General features: G+C 33.9%; 1 protein-coding gene and 1 long non-coding RNA gene across 3 annotated transcripts in view; one reads left to right on the top strand and one right to left on the bottom strand.

Annotated features, from left to right (window-relative positions):
* The window catches only part of CARPB (Carbonic anhydrase-related protein B), a 1,001,903-nt gene that overhangs the window by 916,016 nt on the left and 59,670 nt on the right, over positions 1 to 26,217 (bottom strand). The gene's annotated exons all lie outside the window — the stretch shown is intronic.
* The window catches only part of LOC111508082 (uncharacterized), a 50,983-nt gene continuing 43,410 nt past the window's right edge, over positions 18,645 to 26,217 (top strand). Inside the window, exon 1 of the long non-coding RNA XR_002722478.2 lies at positions 18,645 to 18,988. This is a non-coding gene — a long non-coding RNA (uncharacterized lncRNA). The remainder of the gene's footprint in view (positions 18,989 to 26,217) is intronic.

The raw sequence follows: 26,217 nt of genomic DNA, 5'->3' as shown, positions 1-26,217 counted from the left end.
CACTGTGATGGGTCTAATGGACCTTTCACTATAACCTGCGAGGTTTCATTGTGGTACACAACTCCACGAAACCAGGTCGATCTCTTTATAACGAAGCTGATTAGTTTTCTCAGAAGGTTATTGATATGTAAGATAAGATGGGAAGTACATTGCATATACTTTCCAGTTTCATCATCTTCCGAAGGCACGTCGTATCTTCCGACAGTTCAATTCTCTTTATACGATGATCCAGCTGATAGCGACCTGTAAGTATATAGAATATGCCTACGAAGAAAATCATCTCTACTCTAGTCTTACAATTGTTTGGTGACATTCTTCTAAAAATGGAGCCAATCCTGGAACATTTTGACAAAAATCTGAAACTCTTCTTGTAGTCCAGTGTTTGGTAAAACCCAAAATCATGCCAAAGAAAGGTTTGGATCTGCCAAGTTAGTCAAAAGTTTCATTACTCCCCAGACCAAAAATCCAGACCCAAGACAATTTTTGATTTACAGAAGACTTCTCCTACACCCACTTTTCTATGAATATCACGAAAACTTTTACACCCAGTTAGTGTAAGGGGGCCACTGAAACTTTTTTCCAGTACGAATTTTGATGCCTGTATTTAATTTTAGTTTACTGAATAGATTTTATTGCGTGATTCAAACTGTAACTTAGTCAATAACGAAGTTTTGAAAAATCTAAGAATTATTCAGTGTTACGATCTTCGTTCGGGTTTGAAGTCCTTCGTTGTTTGGATCTTAAAGCCACTTGAAGATGTTCCAATTCATCTTGTAGGTGTTCCGGTTCACATATTCTACAGGCACGTTCCGTTAGGGTGTTGATAATTCATCGCTTTTGACTTGGATGGTGGTTCGAAAGTGCATGCAGATATCTGTCCGTGTGTGTCGGTTTTCGGTACACTTTACGTGTCAGTCTTGTGTTTAGTGAAGGAGATCATAGGATACTGTTTGAAAATATGGAACTACTTGCACCCGATCATGGATACCACAGTCGGCTTATATGGGAAGCCATATAAATCCATAAACATACTGAAAACTACAACAGAAAAGAGGAGGCGATAATGCTTAACCGGATTTGGAATCCCATACTAAAAAGTACTAAAGTGGCAGCAGTGAAACGCAATGTAACAGGTAATAAGACTTCGGTCAATAACAACGCACCAATTAGAGAAGCGGGAACCTGAATCAACATAAATGCAGCTCACGAAAGAAATCACTGGTCATCAGTAATCCATCACGATGAATACACCTTTGAAGAAGTCAGCCACTCGTGCTGGACAGTTCCAAACTACGATGACCTTCAAACCCGAACGAAGATCGTAACACTGAAAATCTTGACCGCGAAAGCCTTAACCAAATTATCTAAGAATTATTTTTTTAAAAAGCAAAACTACGCGCTTTCGTTCGTCAACTACTAAATATCACAACATCCAAGCCGCCTCTGTGGCAGTCTCGATCGAAAACATAAATATCACATTTTCTTTCTGTAATCTGTGCTTGGCAAGATGTGGAACTGTTTGAGAGTTTTTGTTTTGATAGTGATTTTATGTAGTGTTGTCAATGGTAGTGCTGTTACATACGAAGAGTTTTTCAAGTTGAACTTCACAAATGATCCTAGACATCCTTTACAAGCTAATATAATCAATGTTCGTTGCAAAAAAGGATTTGTACGAATTCGTGGTAGATGTCGAGAGACGTTTCAGGTTAGTGATGTCATTGAGTGAATTTCCGTTGTAAATTTGTTTTGCTAATGGAACAGGGACGGTATATTTATTTTCGAGTATTGCCTGAGATACACTAATGAATTTATCAATAGCATAAAATTGTCAGCTGCGTTATATTTTTTGTTTTCGTGAATGTTGACCATAGTTTATTTCATATGAATTTCTCAACGTTTCACAGGAGCATGAACACAGAGATTACGAACAACGTGGGTTCAAGTTTTGACTTCCATATTTTATTATTTGTACCTTGTTATAGAAATTAACGATACAGTGCACTTCATAGCAAAATATATTCAAAATATATTTTTACAATACTTTTCCAAGAAAACAAATATGTTAAATTGAGCCCTCGTGACGATATGAAAGGCAACATGTTTCATTGTTAGAAATATCATAAAATTGTAATTTTTAATTATAATATCGACCCAAATTACTGAAAACTCACAATGCTGTTTTCTAATAATTGTATATTGAGTGGTATCTTTGACAAAAATCATACCCACTGTGAAATGATATTTTAAAAGTTTGATTATTCGTGATCAGAAAATATAGAAAAAAATCACCTAAACAATAAAATGCGAAAAATATCATCACATCAACCACAAAAAGTGTTGAGAGATTTGAAATTTGACGAAAATTGAATGAATAAGATATTTCCAACATTAGCGAAATATTTATATGAGTCAGTTGGAAAAATTGAATGAAATGATAGTTTAATAACACTAATTTGAAAAGAAAACAATTTATTGTGATTTCGAATATAAATTAAATAATAGCGAGAGTTGAAAATAAAATATCAAAAATATATAAACTAAATAAATACATTTCAAAGAGAATAACGACAGAAAAAATTAACAAATGAAAATATAAGTTCAAACTACTACACGGCATTCCGATTATTACTATCCACAATCATCTTCCGTTAATAACTGGCCTGTTCCTGATTCAAAACTATTTAAATTTTATATTTATGATTCAAAATAATTTGTCACTTTCTACCACCCATGAGAACACATACTGCAACATACACAGGCAGACCGGTATGAATTCAGCAGCTGAACTTTCGCAATCATTTCGGCGGAAACACACGAACAATCAGAGGCGTCGTTGGCTGCTAAAAATAATTTCTCTTAGAGGGTCAAGTGAAACTTATTCAACATATATCAGCAACGGGATCAGATGAACAGGAAATCACTTTTTCTGTATAATATATTACTTTGAAATGATAAAAACTGATCAAAATAAATTAATCATTAACTGAAAAATACAGAATTAACAGGAAAATTCACAAATATACATTCATGGCATGACTGAAAGTCGAATTCTTGAAATAGTGGTGGGCTGAATGCATGGAAATGAACGAAACATTGCAACTGGAAAATGTATTTTCACATTTTGACAACATAGTAATAGTTTTCTCCGTTATCAGTGAATGAATATCATTAGTTCGGACTTCCATTGTCTGATATTAAATAAAATGATTTGAAATCCCTGAAATAACTAAAAAAGAAGAATTGAAAATTACAGAAAAAGAATAAAAATACTAGTAAAGTACTAGTAAAAAGGGAACAAATTGAACAAAAAATAAATAAAATGAAATTAAAAAGTTAAGAGATTCCCAGCCAAGTTAATTCACTACGTTTCGATTGTTAGTATCCACAATCGTCTTCGGATGATGACTGGACCGATTCCTCCGTGAGCTGAGTACTGAGTACATTTGAGTACTTTCACTTATCTCTGCTTTCCTTTTTTCGCTTCACTGGTTGTGTATCTCTAGGCCAGCTTGGCTGAATACATTGTCGGATAACATGTATGCGGCTTCTTTGAATTTCCTCCTGAACCAATGTTCCTCTTTGTGTATGATCTCAGCAGGGAAACATTTGATGTTATTTTGATTTGATATTCCTGATTTGCTGGTTACTCCTCGCTGTGTGTGTTTCTTGTGCTCGGCAATGCGAACATTCAATGGCCTCTAGGTTTCACCGATATATGATTTTCCTTCCTCATCAGCACCGCGCTGATGAGGCCAATAGCCAGAAACACGTGTCCGCGGTTTGTCCCCATTTTTTGAGTGTTGTGTCCACAAATTGTTCAATTTTTGATTTATATATATATATATATATATATATATATATATATATATATATATATATATATATATATATATATATATATACAAAAACGGAACTATTCTGATGCAAGTGTGATCAGAGACATCTGTTGTTCTGTAAGTAACTCAATGAGAAAACTCCAAAAACCAAATATGTTAATTAAATGACAAAATCCTCATTAGTCTTGAGGAAAACAAGTGAAGAAGTTTGTAGAATAAAAGTAAAACCCTGCCATAGGGAGGTTGGAAGTTTGTTAAAGGAAAAATATCAAAATGTTATGAAATTATATTAATGAAAAACCAAAATTCTTGTTGGTTTGGAAATTATGTAGATTTTTATCAATGTCTAATAAAAAGGCATGGATTTCACTGAGGTGATCAATGTCTGATCTATTGTTCTATAGTTTTATCATCTACAAACAGCACACCTTTCAAACTGAATTACATGACAGCTGACATTATCAATTGTTTTGTGTCACTCTCTTTTTCCTTAAACCACATGGCAACAAATAACAAATAACGATTTTTAGTAAATTTCAATTCAATATTCTTCTTTGTATCCAGTGAGGTGTCTACCTCTTTTAATTTAATAACTTGTTTATTGTATGGACATGTTTCTATTGTTTAAAAGTAACATTCTTTTCGACACGGCCAACCTCACTAACAGTAAGTTGTGACCTCTCATATAAATAATTTTTATATTGTATCACCGTCATAAAAATATTTTATAGCTTTTCCCTGAAGATGATAATAAATTTTATCGAAATATTGGAATAACTTGTGTTATAAGAGTACACTTCCGTTCTGCTGCTCACCAAAAGATAATTCCCAAGTTTTGTACTTAACTAGTCAGCAAAGACTGTCATTCAACTGTACAATTAAATGGCTTAACAGGGTCTCTCAGTCAAAAAATCAAAAATCAAACTCTGTTCTACTTTGCCCCAAGCTATTGGGAAGCTTCTTCAGGGCAGTAATAATGAGTGAAAAATAAATATTGAACATATAAATTGACGAAACAACTTTTGTGAACTTGAAGTAGATATCTTGTTTCAATAATGTGGAGATTGATTTTCTAATTTTTTATTAGAATTATTATTCCCTCCATACCCCCTTGCCAAACAATTTTTGTGTAGTTGAATACCGTGTTTTCATGAACAAAACCATAATTACTGTATGGAAGTGAGAAACCAACATTTTGAAAACATTTCACAGTAAATATAATAGCTTGTTACCAATTTCAAAACTTCTTCCGATATCCACTAGATCAAGTTCCAAAAAATGTAAAGCATCAAAAAGAGAAATCGAAGACTTTTCAAATGAGGTATTGCTTGACCCCTGGTCCCATTAAAGATATAGAAGTTGGGCCACCCCGTATATACAAGAAGCGAAAAATTTAAATTCTCATCGATCAGCACTAGAGATGGAGCTAACATATGAAAAGTACTGCGAATAAAATTACAAGAACACAATAACTAATCGATTTTTAACCTCATACGACCGACCACGAACAGACCCCCCCTACTACGAAAGGATCAGACGATATCTTGAGTGCAAACCCAGAAATTTACTATTTTATACCCCACAAATATTAGTACTCCACCACCATGGCTCATAAACCTACCCAAATTCAACTACCAACTATCCATGTTTGATAAATATGCCACAAATACCAAAATCATTATCCAGAACTTCGGACAACTAGTCATTAAGTAAAAGAGCTGCAAAGAAATGTCTTCATGATTAACAAAGATAATTTTTTTAATTTTTTCAAGTGTTTGTAGACTACTGAGCGAGTCTGAGATTATTTATTATAAATTTTTCTGCTTCATCTGATGGCAAAAAGTTCCCCTGTGAGGATTGTCACTGTTTTTGGAAGTTGGGAAGTTGATTTATTTGATCATTTACTACTGAGGCTGAAATAAAAGCAAATCTGATGTATGTTGAAAGTGCGCAAAATAAAAACCAAGCTGTTTGGAACATAATTAGAAAGTATACAGGTAAATCATAAAATAATCCAGTTTCAATAATTGAATCCGCAAACAAAAAAAGTGCTAAAACAATCCTAGATAAAACAAATGAATATTTTGCTTATCAATTAATGGATTTAAAAACAAATAATTTCCAGGAAAAACAAATTACAACCTTAACAAATTCACTATTCTGGAAACCAAGTGACTCCTAAGAAATATATGATGTAATTACCTCACTAAAAAACAAAACATCAGTAGGAGATACCGATAAAAGTGTTAAAATATGCAGCTGAGGAGATTTGTTATCCTCTTAGCAACATAATAAATCTGATGTTGACTAAAGGAATTTTCCCAGATAAGTTAAAAATTGCTGCAGTCAGAGCCATTTATAAAAAAGGAGGAAAATCTAATTGGCAAAACTATCGACCAATAGCTCTTTTATCAAATATCAGTAAGGTTTTTGAAAAAATAATTTACTCAAGAATTGTAAATTTTGTTGAAAGTCACAAACTGATATCAGATTCTCAAAATGGTTTCAGAAAGGGTAAATCCACTATACTAGCGCTATATATTGCCCTTACTGCGATATTAAACTCATTGAACTATAAAAATGAAACTATAGCAGTATATATAGATCTTTCTAAAGCATTCGATAGGGTTTACCACACTACACTCTTAAAAATACTTGAATATTTTGGAATAAGAGGAGTGTTCTTGAAACTGATACACTCTCACATAATAAATAGATTTCAATACCTAATAGAAAGAGATGAGAACGGAGAACAAATTAAATCTAAAAAGGAAAAAATGAGAGTGGGGGTTCCACAAGGTTCCATACTTGGACCTTTAATGTTTATTTTGTATATCAATAACTTGCCTAATATAGTTGACCAAAAAATTATCCAATTTGCAGATGATACTTCTTTAATATTCAGCGACATAACTGAAAATGATATAAAAAACAACATCGAAATCTCTAAATATACTGAAAACCTGGTTTGAAATGAATAACATGCAAATGAATGTTGATAAAACTCAACTCATGAAGTTTTCTAATACGCAGCAAAATGGCACTTTTTCACTACTCCATGATGGAGAAAAAATTACAGCTGCTCATTATGTAAAATTAATAGTAATCACAATAGATCTCAGACTGAATTGAAAAAAACACGTTGAACAACTAGCACAAAATATGGCAGGATACTGCTATGCATTTAAGTTATTGGCTCAATCAGTAAATTCAGAGGCTGCTCTAACTGCGTATCATGCTTACATACAATCTCGCGTTAAATATGGAATCATTTTCTGGGCAAATTCTACAGATACCCACAGAATTTTGGTAATCCAAAAAAGATGATTGAGGAGCATACTGAGTATAAAACAAACCGAGAGCTGCAAAAATGTATTTCAAAAGTTGAATGTGCTTACCCTTGTGGGACTGTATATATGAAGCAGTAATATTTGTTAGGGAAAATTTAACTACGGATTTAAAAAAATATACTTTTATTCAAAGAAATGTGGAATTTACAGTAATAAATATTTTCAATCATTTGTCTGATAATCTAAAAAAAATGTCAATTAATAAAATGTAGCATCATCTTAAGCAGTTATTGATACAAAAGACTTACTATAAATTAGAAGAATATTTTGAAGATAGTCCTATGTAATTGTACAACTTATAAAATGTTATGCTCCATAGGTAAAAACATCCTTTTAATATGTAATTTCAGTTTTTAAGCTATTATATTTCCCCCTACGGGTTTTCTCTTCCACTCTTTTATTTTATTTTATAACAGATTTTTATTATTGACGTGTTTGAGTATTATGTATTGTACACATGAACGAATAAAGAATATCTATCTATCTGAGACATCCAATCTGACAAATTATCAAAAGAGACTTTATAATTTGCAAATTTTGAATAAGCAAGTTGACCTACTTCGAGATCCCTACCATATAGGAATAGAAGGCAACGAAACAACTGACCGAGGCGCACGTGAGGCGATAATGAACCCGAACCAGGAAGCCCCACATCTCACTTTCTACACAGATTTTAAACCATATATAAAAAGTTTGCGGAGGGATATCAGGAACAAAAAGTGGCAAAATGTAAAGTTCAAACTCAAAATAAAACAGCGGTAGGACCGTGGGATCATGCAAATCTGACAAGAAGAGAACAAGTGATTGTGGCAAGACTCAGAGTAGAACATACCAGCCTTACCAATGAATATACATATTTACCATTCGAAGCTTGATACCAAACAGTTGTTGGATTTCAATAGTGATGAACTACGATGTCTAACAGCAGAGTTGTCTGCGTTGCTAGTTGGGTATGGTCGTCGTCACATTATTACAATAATAACGATTCTCAATCCTTTTCGATGAACGAGAAGAGTTACAAAATTCTCTGTGGCTGTTCGTTGGAATATATACAGGGACATAGAGACAAGTCAGTTGGAGATTAGTTTTGAGAACGGGCGGCAGGTATACTCGTGAAATAGTAAAATAATTTCAAGCTGTAATTAACTTGAGAACTGTTGAGATGAATTATAAATTATTGGGTAGTGTTGTTAATAACCGCTCATTATCAAGAACCCCCTCATAGATGTTTCCTAATCGATATTCCACTATTTCCTCCATATGGTAAAACAATATCAATTGTACCAATTAAAGTGTTCTATTATGTATTACCAAAAACTAAAAGTTATTTTTTTTTTCAGTGAACCTGCCAGTGTTTGGAAGAATCACCATTAAGAACATCATGGACGACAAGTAGTTTTCGAATATTAGAGTTAAGAAGATTCAGTTAACCAACTAGCAGTGTAAGGAAAACTTCACACATGTGAATTTTCACAATATGAAAATCTCAACTAGGCCGTATTTTGTTTCATTGAAAATATTGTATTTAGATATTAAAAGTAATTAAAATTCATTTTTCTGTTCTTCTTTCGTACGAGTATCAAATAAGAGTAACTGGAAATACATGTATTTATCTTATTCTGAAACCTTTTCATTTATATATTGCAAAAAATATTTGGTGTTCAAGCTGTTTTAGAATGGGAGGAGCATACATTGACTGAACAAATGAAGGGAAATATATTTCCAGAAAAACAAAGTTATATTTGAAAGTCAACTCTCATTTAAAGAAATACTTTTGTCAATATTTTTCAATGATTCTTATAAACACAAATACATTCTGACTCGTGAAAACATATTAACATATTAATCAATTTCGAATGTTTTTTATTAGCTTCCACATGTTCATACTCGAACACGTTATGCACAGGCCTGAGGAAGCTATTGTAGAGTGAAACACGTGTTGTGGTGCTCTGCGAAAATGAACCCAAAAAGTATTAAACTGAACAAATGGATTCAATCGTTTCTCAATTGAGAGCTCGTGCGTTCATGTTTCCTAAAAAAACAATTATTCTCTTGTTGAATATCCCACACCACACGTTTTTCATTTCAATTTTATATATCAAACTCAATCTCGCAGCCTAGACACAAAGAAGCTGATAAAACTATTATCGAATATTGTTGAAATTAACATCATTTGGAATATTGGGCTAGTTGCTGAAGTTGAATATATTTTCCCAATCTTCATCAAATATTCATACCTTTCAAAACATTTTGTTCGTTTAGTGGTAATAAAGTCTTACAAAGAATTCAAAAGAGAATTTCTATAGCACTCTCTTTTGCGACTATTGATAGAGTTTTCAACTTTGTTGTCGCACCTTATATTAGGTACTTTCCCATTCGATTCGATATAATACACACTTGATGTAAATTTCATTACATGATAATGCATGTGAACATACTAATCAACTTCGTTTTACTTGTCGTAGAATTACATGAGTTTTTATGGAATTATCGTATTGAAATTTCAATGTGTATTTAACACACAAAAAATGTAAATTTACTAGTAGAATTTCAGTGTATAGGGTCCAATTTTGTAAAAGTAGATTTTAAATGTTCAAATTTTAGAAGAAACTTTCAGTTTGAAATGTATTCAATGTAGAATACATGTGAACACTTGTGTGAATAGTCGAATCACTACCATTATTTATCTATATTATTTCTAGAATTATCTTTGAGACTAGTGAAATTCATAAATACAGTATATTGTATGATTTTCACTACAAAAACCGCAAACATGTTCCGTTATACAATAGCTTTCTCAAGTGTTAATAATCACTTGAGAACACTATTGTGTTAATTCTGAAAAATCCTTGACAGAACAAGTGAGCATTGAATGCGTTTGAAACAAACAATATTCCACATCAATATTACTTTTCTTCATTTTGTTCATGAGGTTTATTATCCTCTTTGAGCCAGCAGATCTGGATTTCGTTCCGACTTCTGGGTGTATTTCTAGAAAATACCTTTACACCAATTCCATAGTTGAGGATATGTTTACAGAGATACTTTGAATTTGAAGTAAAGGAAGAATGTGTCAATGGAAGTAATGAATCCATGTTGTCTCATCGATAATTTTTCGTAGAGCACAAAAAATGTGTTATTTTCTTCATTACCTGAAACAGTTAGACGAATACTAATACTGAGCCTGTGAAAAATGTTCAGATGATCAAATGTTCAGGTTCGGACAGATTTGAAAACTGTGAAGAAATTAAATTAAATATAGAAATACCAATAATACTACTAATAATAATAGAAAATAATGTCCTCTCTACTCTCGAATCTTAAAATCATATCGGCTTGCCGCACTAAGGCAGAAATCTTAGCCGCACAGATGCAGAAGGCTGTCATTCTTGGCTAACTGCGCTTGCCTAGGGTACATGATTCTTGGACCTAATGATCACTTACCCCACGGTGTGGGGAGTGGTCATTGGTTGATTTACAAAAAAAATAACAGGACCCAAAAATTCGGATGAGTTAATTGAAGAGAAATTTATCACCAAAGATGAGAAAGAAATAAAAAAGGGTTGTCATAACAATGACAACGCTAATTCGTAAAGGAAACAAATTATCGTGACCAAAAATGAAAATGAATTAATTAATGGGTTCAACAATGATTGCTCTGATTTCTATATCCAATGAATGAAAATATGTTTATCGTTGCTTCTGGTATCGTGACAGTGAAAACAGCAAATAATGAATATGATAACTTTGGAAATAAATTCAGGGAATTTACATTATAACACGTTATCACACCACAATGAACTTAAAAAAACACTTATGCGACGACAACAGGACAAGGTACATCTTTGACACTGTCGAAGTAAATTTATTTTAGTGCAGCATTCAAAAAAGTATACGAGCGGTCATTTGTGAAGAATTGATCAATAAATGAGTTGAACAAGTTGCAATATTATACATTTTATTTTTAATTAAACCTCTTCACGACTTCGGGTAATAACTGAAGAAGCGTTTCATCTTGATGGATAATCCATTACTTAAAGTATGGTGAGCCAAAAGTATTTTAATTTAGGAAATATAGACAAGTTTTCTAGAGTATAGCCTTCATTCAAGTCCCAAAAATGTTGCGCGTATGTATCATCATCATACGTCACCTATTACCATCATAAGATAATGCATCAGAAATCAAAAAAGTCAAGTAGTTATTAGTCGATAAATGTTAAATTTTCTATATAAACTCGTCAATTGAAAAGTGGGGGTTCAATTCATAGTTGATATATTTGCTACTTGCTAATCGAATGTGCATAAATTCGCCAATACATGCGATCATATTCGGAACAACAAGAATTTTATAGCGTTTTCCATTGGCGAAACTAGTGCATATTCAGTGTATTTCTATCCTCCATTCCTGAATACATACATGAAGAGTAGAAATACAGTAAAAAGTTCGAACTGGAACCGTTTGTTGGAGGTTCAAATTATTTTCTACTCGAATTAGTTATCTACTCTGTTTTTTGTATTTTTTACTATTAGTATCAAGTAGTTTTCATATTGTATGCCATCCATGTTTTCATTTACTTTCAACTATTATTGATAATTTGTTGTGGGATTATAAACCCCCTTATTTGTTTACAGATTCAAAACAAATGATTCTGATCTGGGGTTCTGAGAGGCAGACCATCCTTAATATTTTTGTCTGTAAGGCTGGTTGCAGATATAACAGCGTGCCCTTAAAAATATTTATTTGGATTCCAAATCATTGGAACTTATTTGCCGGTTGCTACAGGTGTATAAATTCCGCATTCTTTCACATTCTTGCCGGTGGGACTTGAAACAGTCAATAGGTCGCAACTATTTTTTCAACCTTTCATAGATTGAATATACTTGAATATAGGTTAAAAATTAACTTCTGTCTAATTTTTATCAAGTATATTATTTTTTACGACGTTTCGGTTTGTTAGATCGTTCTCAAGTAATTGATATCTTTTGTAAAGACAAGTCCTTAAATATACAATGATACAGTCAAGTACCTGTAATAGTACCTACCTAAAATAACAAATGTTACCTGAATTATCAATACCAATACTACAACAATAACTAATTATCTTTTATAATAGATCTCGAATACGAACTATTAATCCCCAAAAACCTACTTGTGGATTTTTCCAGAAATCAATGGTTCTTAAACTAGATGTCAAAATTCACAAATTCAAAAGGGGAGAGCTGCCTAGTTCTAGTTGATCATTGAACGTTTTGAAATGAGGGTTTTCATACAATTCATTTATTTTCCAAGCTCCCAACAAAGTCATTTCACTTCCTTTATTGGACGTATTAATAATTTTCATATTTTATTTATTTATTGTGTGGTTTGTTTCTTGTAGATGTCCATATATAGCTGATTTTTTATCTGATAATACATGCTCCCGGTATTTTATGTTGAAATTTTTGCCTGTCTGGCCTATATAAGCTGCTGAACAGTTACCACATTCTAGTCTACACAGAGTAATTCAAATTCGACCCCAACCATTGGGATTTTCTAAACTACAGGAGATACTTCGAAGCCTGAATTGGGTCAAAGTTGCGTTATTTTGAAAACAGACTTTTTGTTTTAATTTTTTTCTAGCGTTTTCTGACAACCTACCTGGAAACCAAAAACACATTTTAATTGATTCTTTTTTCAGCTACACGATTTCATGTTCAGATTTACTATCCGACGTTTCGTCTTCTGGCAAACATCATAAACTTTTTTTTTCTATTATGGGCGCCATATTTGTTTGCATCCAGAAAAACAGTGCCTCTCATTCTGATTTCATTGATGTATAATTTGCTATGATTTGCTCTTCTGAAACCACAGGTATTTGAAATAAAACAACTTCATCTGAGATGGTCATGACTCCATTGAAAAATTTTGTTAAATGAACACTAGTTGTCAGAACTCATCAAACATCATAAGTTTGCACAAATACTTCAGTCGAAATGTCCTCATTCTCAAATGAAGAAAAACGGGATATGTTGAAACTTTATTATAAATTGGATAGGAATAGTATGAAAACAACCTAAATTTATTTTGAATTATATACGGAAAGATAACAGCCGGATAGAACATCATTCGGAGTTTTGGACAAACAGTTGGTTGACTACGGTGCGTTTCAGTAACCAAGAATGAAGTATGGAAGCAGAATGGAAGAAAATACTAGAAATAACTTATTAGGCGGACTTATTATTCGAAAAATAGTATATATTATTATTGGTATTTTTGATACTTTTTTAGATAAATGCAGACCCTTCCAAATCAACGCATCAAGTCTCGGCAAAAATGATGAGCCACAGACGAGGGTTTGGAGGGAATTCAAAAAAAGTGGTTTGAAATGTTATAAGATACATATTTCACAAAATTTACATCCAGGTGATCCTGAGAGAAGAATGAAATTTTGTAGCTGACTCTCGAATAGGGTAGATCCTACAAACTTCTTGAAAAACATTATTTGGACCGGCGAAAGTACTTTTTCGAACTGTGGTGTCTTTAATAGAGATGAGCACATTTGAATTGAAAAATATTACTGGAGTTTTTTCCCAGCACCAAATCGTTATTTCAACACCTCGACACGTGTTTCGATCACCAAGTGATCCTCTTCAAGAGGAAGGAAAATATTAATTTTTTTCAGATTCTTGACATGTCACCTATGTACTTGTGATGCACTGTTTGGAACCTTTGAAGATGATCACTTGGTGATTGAAACACGTGTCGGGGTGTTAAAGTAACGGTTTGGTGTTGGGAAAAAACTCCAGTAATATTCATTACTACACCAAAGGTTCCAAACAGTGCATCACAGAATTTGAAGTGAAAATAATCCACAACACTTCAGAGAAGACAAACCACAGGTTCGGTTTCGTTTGAATGTGTGGGCTGTAATTTATAACGACCGAATACTTGGACCCCATTTTTTCTCTAATACTGTGAACGGGGAAACCTATCTTCGGTTTCGCCGTTAATTATAACAGCTGTTGGTTACAGTACGACGGAGCTCTTCCACAGAATAAAAGAGCAGTTTGCGAATATTTATACCAAAGATTTCCTAATAGGTAGTTGAGAAATTCTGGACCAGTGAGGTGGCCAGCAAGGTCACCTAACCTTACAGTTTTGGATACTTTTTTATGGGGCACTTTAAAGAATATAACCTATGGAGTTGGCGACCAAGAATATAATACAGTGGGTGAACTTTGAGAAAATATCATCACACAATTCAGGTCTATCAGAATAAGAAGGGATATTGTTAGGGCTGTTCTTAATTTGAGACGAGCTCGCTTATGCATTCAAAAGGAAGGCCATCATTACGAACACTTTTTGTAATACCTTTTTGTGCATAATTCAAAAAGAATTTGTGCTGTTTTCGTAATATTCCTATCAAAATTATAATAAAGTTTCAACATATCTCGTTTTTTCGTTTATGATGTTTGATGAGTTCTGACTAATGTTAATTAAACAAAATTTTCGATGGAGTCATGACCATCTCAGATGAAGTTGTTTTTTTATTACCTGTAGTTTCAGAAGAGCCCGTCACAACAAATTATACATCAATGAAATCAGAATGAGAAGCACTATTTTTCTGTTCAAAAAAGCAATATGGCGCTCATATTGTTGATGATGATTGCCAGAAAATGAACCGTCGGACACTAAATCTGAACATGAAAACGTGGTTTTGAGCTATATGTTGTCAAATAACGTTAGAAAAAAATAAAAACAAAAATTTCGATTTTCATTTTTTTCCGGATATTTCCGGAAATACTAGGAAATTAACAAGTTTCAAAACAGTATTTTGTTAAGCACAAAAAACGAAACTTTGCCCCAATGTAAGCTTTTCCGTTTCTCTTGTAATTTAGGAAATCCCAATGGTGGGGTTCGAATTTGAATTACCCTTTTGCGTTGAATAACATGTTTCCCAAATTATTCCTATTAGTAAATGATGTATTCATGTTTAGTTTTGAAAAATAGTTTTTTATGTTTTCGGAGAGCTTTCCCGAATATTCTATGCTAGTAAGTTCTTCATGATTTAGGTATAGTTCGTTCCTGATCAATTTTTTGTTCTTATTGGAGATCAGTTTCTCAATTGACTTGGCGGGAATATGGTTGTTACATGCTATCTGCTTCATGATCTTCATATCTTCTTAAAAATTTCTCTCTGATGACGGAATCATGAATGATCTATTTGTCACTGATCTGAATGCTGATAATGGACTGAAAGAATCCATTGGAATTGTACAGTCCGTGAAAGTGTTTTTCCTATATATGTGGAACAACTCAAATAAAATTTTTATTTGGTTCATAACAAAGCTACAGCTTTAGAACATATCACAAAATACCATAAAGTTAAGATATGCTCAAATGTAAAATATAAAATCTTCAGAAGATACAGTGCAATAAAAATAATAATACAGTACATACATACAATCGTGAAAGGCATCTTTGCTCTATGGTCCAGGGAATGGATGGAAAAAGTAAGTAATGTGTTTAAATGTTTTTTGAATTCAGTATAGTTCAGAGAACGTACTGTAAGAGGTAGGGCATTGTACATTTCAATATCAATAGTATCGTTCATTCTTTGTAACCGGGTTTGAGGTATAATCAAATTATCTTTATTTCTAGTATTGTGACCGTGTATATCGGACACAACAGAGTAACTATTAATGTTTTGTTTGACATATAGTAACTTTACAAAAATTATCAAAGAGTAAAGTGTCATTATTATCAACGTTTCAAAGATTGATTTGCAGGAGTCTTCAAAATTAGCTCCTATAATAGATCTTACAGCCTCTTCTGAATGACGAATATAGCATTTAAATGAAACGAAGCTGCCGAGCTCCAAACAGACAAGCCATATCTGATAATGGATTCGAACAGTGCATCATAATAAGTAGTTATTGCAGCGGATGGGTTAATAAGTTGTTTCACCTTTCTTATAGAAAATACTGCACTATTTAGTCTATTGCAAATTGAATATATATGTATGTTCCATAATAGCCTGACATCTATATCTACACCTAGAAATGTAGTGTGCAGCATGTCTAGGTTGTTTTCTACATTGTAGGATAGTCTGAATTCGAAAATGAGACTTTTTTTTTCATTGAGTATGAGCTTGTTTGTCATGAACCAGGTTTTTGCTTGTTCCATAATTTCCTCAAGGATTGTAGCCGGACACTCCCCTTTATTGATAGTGATGCCAAGTGTAGTGTCATCAGCAAACATAATTGTCTCGATATTTGAGGTGAACATATTCGGCAAATCGTTAATATAAATAATGAAAAGAAGGGGGCCCAATATTGATCCCTGAGGAACTCATCTACTTATTATTTGAGGGGTGCTTCTCTGATTTTCAATACAAACTACTTGAAATCGATTGGACAATTAGGATTTGATTAGTTTCAGTGCCACTCCTCTTATTCCATAGTACTCCATTTTCCTCAGTAGTATGTCATGATCCACACAATCAAAAGCTGCACTTAGGTCTGTGAAGATTCCCAAAAATTTTTCGTTTCTTTCAAAACTGGTTTTTTAGCACGAGTTAATGACTTATAGCATCCAAAGTGGACATATTTTTCCTAACACCACACTGCTGAGGACTCAGGATGTTGTTCTTATCGAAGTAATTAACTAGTTGATTATAAAGAATAATTTCAAATATTTTTGAAAAGCAAAGCAAGATTGATATTTGCCTGAAGTTTTGAGTTACTTTTAGGGATCCTTTTTTATAGATTGGGGAGATTCTTGCCAACTTAAGCATTGAGGGAAAACATCCTTCATTTAGAGAGGTATTAATGATATTTTCAAGAACGTCCAACAATAAATGACCACACTTTTTAACAACATAGACACTTATTCCATATATATCCACGGTCTTCTTGTTTTTCAACGTCTATATCACGGCTAGAATATCATATCTATCAATTGCTCTAAAAAACATTGAATATCCAGTATTATTCATTTTGCCTAAATATTTATCTATATTCTTTGAACCGTTTGGTAAACTGTTTACTAGATTTTCAGCATGAGTGATAAATGACAAGTTCAAATTATTTAAGCTTATGTTTTCTGGATACCCCCTTTGTGTACTTTTTTCCCGGTTTCAGTTTTTATGATGTTCCAAATAGTTTTACTGACATTTTCAGAATTTTTAATTTTACTTTCATTAAAAGTTTTACGTGACTACATCAACATTAATTACCTGTAATTCATTATTGATTTTTATAATAGTGAGATCCAGGAAGTTAATGCTGTTGTTTTGTTCCATTTCGACAATGAATTTTATTTCATCGTGGAGAGTGTTGAGGAAATTCAAGAACTGACTTATCTGTCTCTTCGGGCCGTCGAAACCCACGAGGATTTCATACACATATCCACATTCACATATGCGGAAGTGGATTGAACGAAGTACTTGAAAAGATGGCAGTCGGTTGGTGAGCAGTCTGGGGAGTGTGGTAGGAATGACAAAACTCCGACGCGACGCTCATCCCGTTTAATTTTCTGATGTGATGGTTTGTTTTGGTAGCAGGAAGTTATAGTAATTCACACCAGCCGCTGACGACTATACAGTAACAATGGTCATTTTTGGTGGGTTTTCGCCTTTGCGAATTGCCTGGGTGGCTCATGATCGTTTCAGTTGCGCGAAAGCAGAGAAGAACAAACCTCAAAACGTTAAAATTTCTGTAGATCATTCAAATCGTGAGACACCCAATTTTCGAGCTTGTTGACCTTTCCAATACGTTTTGAACCATCAAATACCGCATGGGAGCTGACACCCAGTTCTTCCGCCATCCCACGCAACGTTTGTGATGTGTCGTCAGTCTTCACCAGGCTCCTCTAATCCTCGTCCTGGATTACTGTAGGTCGACCACTTCGGGGCACATCTTCAATGCCAAAATTTCCAGAACAAAATTTCGCAAACCAACGTCGAACAGTGCATTCATTAACACCATCATTGCCAAATGCCAAGTTAATTTTTCGAGCAGTTTCGGCAGCTCTTTGGTTCAATTTGAATTCATAGAGAAAACGTATAGAGTACATAATTCTCTATCGATCATATACCGCGATACAAAAGAATAAATATTTGAGATATAGAGCTACAAAACACATGACATTGAAACGGACAAAACTTTTGAAATGATATAGTAAAATAGTTTAAGCAGATGATTTTCTATCTAAACGAAATTGAAATGTGGGTAGTTAGTATCGGAGAATATAAAAATAGTCGTACGAAACGTCAAACTCGAACGATATAAAAACTTTTTCATACAAAAGTGAATTGTTTCATATTTTACATTGGCAGCTGATCTCAAAGTGTGGAGATATATTTCGATTTGGTGATCATAATTTTCAAAAAGTAACGTAGATGAATTATAAAAAATTATGAATCAATTGACCAGATCATTTTTTCAAAATCACACAGAAATGATAATAAATATTTGATGTTTACTCTATGATTACTTAGTAGTTATCTTATCACTTATTTCTATCATGAATCATGCACGTAGACAGCCATTTTATTGCCATTACTCAGTTTAAATTGCCAACACCTGTGACAAAAAAAAATTGCCTCAATCTTTTAACCAGATTATAGTTTAACAAAGGTTGTTACCATGTTCACGTCTCGTTCAACGATTTTATTGTTATTTGTCATTGTATCAATATTCGCAATGGCCGTTCTAGCTGGTGTGAATGGGTCCTTTGTACTCCAAAGTATCATCGCAGTTCCTTGCCAACCAGGATACGTGAAAGTTGGTACCAAATGCATAAGACAATTTGAATAACTGGTAAGATCATTCTTCATATTTTTATTCGAAGTCAAAAGACTATCCCTATAACTTTCACTTTTTTCCTTTCGAAAATAAGACTAAGTAGCGACCCGGTCTGGCTCCGCACGGGCGCAATGCTGAATATACATATAATCGCGTGAGACCGCTGCTAATCATAAAGAACTATAGGACGAAGCGCGGCCTCCGCTGTGCTATTTATAGACACGCGCCGCCGGCCGCTCGGCCGGTACCGCCGCAACCGATATGTCCCTGCATTTTGAATCTGTAATATTTTCGAAAATATTCATTCAAATCACATGCTGTCTTTACAGCATGTGTAAAGAGTAAAGGATAAAAAATGGTTATTGTGGGTTATCCCTATACTATGTAGTAAAAGTTAAGTCATGATACAATGTTTTTAAGATAAAGTGGCGCACAATTTCATCATGATATACGGGATACAGTGAAAAATCTGAAACAATCAAATATCTCCAAAAATAATTAAGTACAAAATTTTCATACTATAAATTTAATTCAAGACGCTTTTCACTACACGGTAGTTTCACCAGTTGGACTAGTACATAGCATAGAAAAAGCAAATGTACCAGCTTTACTATAACAATTTTTAATTGAAGGTGATTCATTAGCAACGTCGCACTTGAAGTGACCAACGGATAATCCTTTTACCAACTCTGCAGAGGCATACCAAAATAATATTTTTATTTATTCAAACACATAGGTACATTTTCCTATTATGCCTAATACAATACTTTAAAAAAAAACAGAAGAATTTTCAAAATAATCATTATGTTCCTTTTATATAGAAAGAGAACTACAAAGCAAAGAAATAATTACCTATGTTATGCTATGTTATGCTTATGGAGTTTCAGAATCCATTGACTCGTCCGAAGAGGAATCTCCAGTCACACTTAAATCTATTATTATTTGGTCGAAAACAGTGTCTACCATCCCATCCAATCTCCACATTTTCTCTTCTTCCTTGATCACATGGGCTACAGCATTAGCCCAATCTTCTTTCCGTATCCGTTCCATTGTGAGTTCTAATAAACGTTGGACAACAGAAATTTTATATGTCACGTTTTCACGAGCTACGTAACCCTTAATTTGAGCCCAGATTAATTCTATCGGGTTTAACTCGCAATGGTGAGAAGGAAGTCTCAAAATGGTAATGCCTTCAGCACGAGCTATTGTATCCACCACATGCTGGCGATATCTGTCAAGATGATGTTCAATGACACTCATTAGCTCGGTCTTAACCATGTCATCGGTAAATGGAATTCCTTTTTATCCTAACCAACTCTGCATGTCTGCTTTTCTGGTGGTCATAGTTGGCAGCTGTTCTACTAATCGGCTGTGATAAGAAGCGTTATCCATTACTATTATCGAATTTGGCTCGAAGGGATTCAAACCATCCTTCAAAGCGTTGGGCGTCCATGTCTTCATGATAATTCCCCGTTTTTTTTTGATAAAAAAATTAGTGCACTATCGCCTAAAAAGCCACTCTCGCTACCTATATGGGCGACAATTAGTCGTTGCCCTTTACCCGTTGGTCCGCGTATCCCTGTTGATAAACCACAAATGCTTGACGATAACTAGTTACAGTAGTATCTTGCCAGATCTTAGATACTGTGTGCCAGCATTCACCCACGTTTCGTCCAGATAATAAATCTTTTTGTGAGCAGAACGCATTTCTCTAATAGAGCGAAGATATCTCCGTCGCCATGAGACTATATCTTCTCTTTCTATTCAGAAAGATTCACGGGATCGTTTGGCATATATACATTTTAAATTTTCTTTTATTATTTTCCTTAACTCCTCTTTGCTTATTTTTGGAATGAGATCATTATCCATGACCTTTGTCCTAATGGATTCGAGGGTTGGCGCTTTATTCTCAAAAAAAAAAGAATGAATGGTATAGCGTACAAAATTTTTCTGGTACTAGTTCAATTCAATATTTTTTCTACCAAGACAGTGTACTTTTGGAGTTTGCACAATCCCATTCACCTTTTTTTCACGTACAATGCGTTCAATTGTCGACACGGATATTCCCGTTAAAAATGAACACTAGGCTACAGCTTCCACTGTACGGAGTGTATTTTTCAAATTATCTTACACTCTACAGACAATCTGTTTTTCTTCTAACGACATAAACTTCCGCTTTCTGTGTACAATACTTGAACCTGCTACAGCATCAATCTTAATACTATAAAAATAATAAAATTCAATGATATTATGCAGCTATTTGTCAGTTGTTTACTGACCTCAAAAACTAATTTAAAGTTGATGTATTTTGGAAAACTATTGTAAGATTTTCACTAGAACAGATTAACAAATCCGCAACACGTGTTTCGCTGCACAGTAGCTTTTTCGAGGACGCTTGATAATGAAAAAATCGAATGACTGGTTATGTCATTTTTAGGACGCAAATATAATAGACCTGCGAAGTGTTGATCAGTGTACCGATGTTTCAAAGTATTTAACGAACTGGTTCACCTATTCTCTCGTACATCCTATCGATATGCAGAAGCTATCTTGTTACGGAGGGCAAATTTTATGGAATCATCTTATTTTTCAATTATTTACAATGGCGATGCATAGACAATAAAAATGACCTCGGTAAGAATTTAGTCCTAACATTTAACATTGTTGCCGTTAGCTCTCAGTTCAATTTGTATATGAGTTACCTTCAATTGAAAATTGTCAGATTTGCCTTTTCACGCAAAGTGTTCAGCTGTGCTCCTTGCGTCCCACTCCACAGTCAATTTTCTGGGAAAGGCACCACTTTCTATTTCCCCTCTACAATCCACAATGCCGGATATTACTTTTCGACAGCGTCTAGTCAGGCGAATTTTGAAATAGCTCCATATCAACAATGCGTCTGGTCCTGATGAAGTATTTTGCAGACTTTTCAACCTGTCTTCCAAAAAAGGAGTTTTTTCTACTTGTTGGAAGATTGCTCGCGTTCAGCCTATTGCCCAAAAGGACAAGAAATATATTTCGAATAACTAGAGACTAGTAGTTTTGCTTTCAGTGATATCAAAAATCATGGAGAAAGCCTTAAACCAGCTTATCCAGCATAAATATTTGAAAGGCTTCAACATCTTGAGCGATCATCATTATGGTTTTCGGCAACAACGATCAACAGACGACCTTCTATCGTATGTCACCTATTATTAACGCAATCGAGGAACATGGAGAGTCAAGAGCTGTTACGCTTGATATTTCTAAGGCCTTTGATCTATGTGGCATGAGGATATCTATCTATCTATCTATGACTTAGTTCTTTTTGACATCTCGCTATATTTGTCGTTTCTACAGCACAAGCTGACGTCATCGCCTTCTCATCTACACACAAATATAGCCAGTCATTTCACACTTGCGCATGTCAAGGTTCCGATCGGAGGTCTGGAAGTGGCCGGAATAAACCTCATATTAGATTCTCTCATGGAGATCCACTCGAAAAATTGCCGTTTCTGTCCTAAAATCGGCATACTGTGATTACTGTCGTTGTTTAAAAATATCGCTGCGTATTTTTTTAATGGAAAGTTAATCATCATTGTTTACCAAAACTCGTAACACCTTGTGAACTATTCTAAAATTCATGAAATATTCTATTTAAAACTTCTATAGTCACAGGTTTTGTTAACACATTTTTGATTCATGCAGATATGGTCGGTGATAAAAAAAGTTATATACTTCGATAACTAAGCATGTTTTCCATCAATAAATCATTTGCCGCTCAATTCAATTAACAAGCAGAAAGTAGGTAAGTTATGAGAAATTAATAACTTGATTGATGTCAAATTATTAGCAATCAAAAAGTGTCGAGTTTGATATATTCAAATTAAAACTTTGGTTTAATGTTTAGAGTCAAATTTGGTTCGTATTTTTTTGATTCTGAACATCAGCTACATGCCTAGAATTTAATGCAACCAGGGAATGAATAGATTACAATTTGCTAGATAACACGTGAACTGGACTGATTGGAACATGTTCTCTTCACAGACGAATCTAGGTTTCGTCTCTATACTTTTTATCGGGGTCTAAGAGTGATCCGTTTTTTATTCGAGCATGCTGTACCCTTCGCTTCTTATATCAGCAACTATTTTTGCTATTACTTGATGACGTTACCAAATATTCACATCAGGAGTCTGAATTGGCCACCGCATAGTTCAGATCTCAACTCGATCGAAAGGAATGAGATGAAAAAAATCAAAATTTGGAACGATATCGATCAAGACTAACTAGCAACACTCATGTCTCGTCGAATTGAAACACACGCTATCTATTTTCATGTCAATGTTGTAACAGGATACTTTTCTTAAGATATGCTGATAAAAATGTGGTAATGTATACAAAAACACTTCATTGTGAGATATTCACTAAATATTTTTAGAAAAACCCAACACGTCTTTCGCCATACAACGGCTTTTTCGGGCGTGGTAGAATATAAAAGTCCATGTCTTTCTTATTATTAAACATAAGTGAACTATTCGAAAAACCAGATGTTGAGAAACCTGTGGTACACTTGGATTTCAAAAACAACAGTTTATAAGTCCTAGAATATTCCATGGGATATTGCGAATTTTAGGTGGTAACAAAAGAGGATTGTTACACCGAGTATACAATAACAATTAACTTTCTAGCAAAATTAAATTGATACAGCGATATTCTTGAACAATAAGGTTATGAGACATAAAAAAATCACGCAAATGGTACAGAAGGTTTACAAAATTCGGACATCAACAATGTCCCTTATATGTGATGGTGCGTAAATATTGCTTCATTGTATTTTTGATAGATACAAATTTCATTCGAGAATTCAACCATCGATTGAACATGTTTATTATTATGTTTATTATGGCTTTTCAAAGTTATACGTTAATGGGTCAATACCCACTTTCTGAACATTAGAAACCAGAATTCAGGCCAGTAACCGGGTGCAATTGCATATCAATATCGTGTACTACACGAGAGGTCGCAGGTTAATGGCTCTTTTGAGTTATACGCATGACCAGATAGCCTTTTGAGATACACCCAATATAAGTTCAAAACAAATGACACAGTTCTCAAATCATCACTGAAAATATCAACAAATCTAGTCACAAACGACAATAAATATATTATTCGAATCAAATTTCGTAGAAAGTATTTTGCAATCCATCAAATAATTCAATTGAAGTTTCGCGGGATAACAATTTTTATGCGTTTTTTTATCGAGTGGAAAAGTTTTGTTTATGTTGGATATCGGATCAAACGTGAACCACCGCTATTTTTCATTCATAAATTACGATTATGGCTAATCTGTTTTTTCCACAAAATAACAGTTGACTTAATAATTGATATTATTTGTTTGTTTGAAAATATTGAAATTTATCGTTGTGATTATTACATTGTAAGAGAGGATTGGAGGAGTGAGGCACTAAATTGACAACAGCCTTGTGACACTCGTAAAAAGAGACCTAGAAAGATTCAACTTCCATAATATTTCCTAGAAATGACTTAGCTTAGGTTAGGTTGGGTTTGAAGTGTGTGGGTCTATTCGATCCTCCATCGCAATCCGCAAGGGTTTATTGTGGCTCAGACCAATTTATACTCGACCCAGCTTTTCAAATCAGATGGTAAGAGTGCGGCTCAGCCAAACTTAAAAACCTGATTCGGTCCGCAGTGGGGCAGGCACAAAGTATGTGCTCTGCTGTTTCATCCTTTTCCAAACAGAGGCGACATACCCTGTTTTCCGACAGTCCGAGTCTCTGCATATGATGATTCAGACGACAGTGACCTGTGAGAAGGCCTGTTAGACATCGTAGTTCATCCCCGCTGTAGTCCAACAACTGTTTGGGTGAAGCTTCGAAGGGTGAATTAACTGTTGAGTTATGAATATGAGAACATCATTTACAATTTTATTTCATCTAGTTGTATATAGTTGCTATTGTATTTAAAAAAACCGGTTTTTGTCAATGAAAGTCAAAAGAAACATTTCATTTTCTTCAACTGAGGAAAGTTATTAATTCCAAAAGGTTATGGGCCCAGATGATAACTTGGGAATTCGTCAGTTCGATGGTACAGATTTCGACCATTGGAAATTTCGAATGGAATTACTGATCAAAGAACATGAAGTTGAAGAAGTGATCAATGAAACAGTTCCCTTGCCGGAAGACTCCAACTGGAAGAAAAAGGACATCAAATGCCAGAATAATATTGTGAAGAGTTTAGCTAATTCGCATTTGGACTGCGTTGAAGATGAGAAATCTGCGAAAGTAATGTGAGAAGCACTAGAAAATTCATATCAAAAGAAAGGACTTGCCAGTAGAATTTATTTAAGAAAGAAGCTTTTAATGCTAAAATCAGAGGAAAACGAAAGTATGAAAAATCATTTGAGAAAATTTGATAAGATTGTGAGACATTTGAAATCGGCAGATGAAAAATTGGAAGAAGTTCAAGTTGTTACACATTTATTGATTACGTTACCATCACCGTATGATAGTTTAACTACAGCATTAGAGACATTATCTGAAGATAAACTAACATTGGATTTAGTAAAAAGAAGAATATTTGACGAAGACAACAAGATAAACAATAAACATAGTAGTGATGACCTACAAAGTGCATCCTTCTTTAATAAAAGTGGAGAAAAGAAAAACCTAGAATCCAGACCATTTAAATTCAATTGCTACCGATGCGGAGTCAGAGGCCATACAATGTCAGAATGCAAATACAAGGGTCACTTCAAAATCAGAAAAAAAGTGTTAACTCTAGTGAAGCGGAGCAAATGAGCGAAGAAAATGAAGAGTATACAAACGGCCGTGGCTAGTATTGCTTTCCTGACATCAAAACAGACAACTGAAAATGACGAGAACAAATTATTATCATTTTTCATCGACTCAGGAGAAATAGATCATCTGATTAACGATGAGAGGTTCTTTTCAGTTGCGAAGGTACTAGAGAAACCAATCTCGATTGCAGTCGCAAAATCAGGATAATCATCATCAGCAACAAAAATTGGTCAAATCGAAGTGAAACAAGGAAATTTAGACATAACAATAAAAATGTGCTTTTTGTTCTTGATTTGAGAGTAAATTTGTTATCTGTGAGGCGACTGGAAATGATGGGATACAAAATTGTTTTTGAACGTGGAGAAACAAAATTATACACTGAAGCTGGTTTAATTGCCAAAGGTAGTAGAAGTGATGATCTTTATGAAATAACTTTCCGTTTAAAACAAA

This window comes from Leptinotarsa decemlineata, unplaced genomic scaffold (genome assembly GCF_025532065.1).
Source record: "Leptinotarsa decemlineata unplaced genomic scaffold, Ldec_3_MD MMD2_tig00026314_RagTag_RagTag, whole genome shotgun sequence".
Taxonomy (NCBI): domain Eukaryota; kingdom Metazoa; phylum Arthropoda; class Insecta; order Coleoptera; family Chrysomelidae; genus Leptinotarsa; species Leptinotarsa decemlineata.
This window is presented reverse-complemented; position numbering and strand designations above follow the sequence as displayed.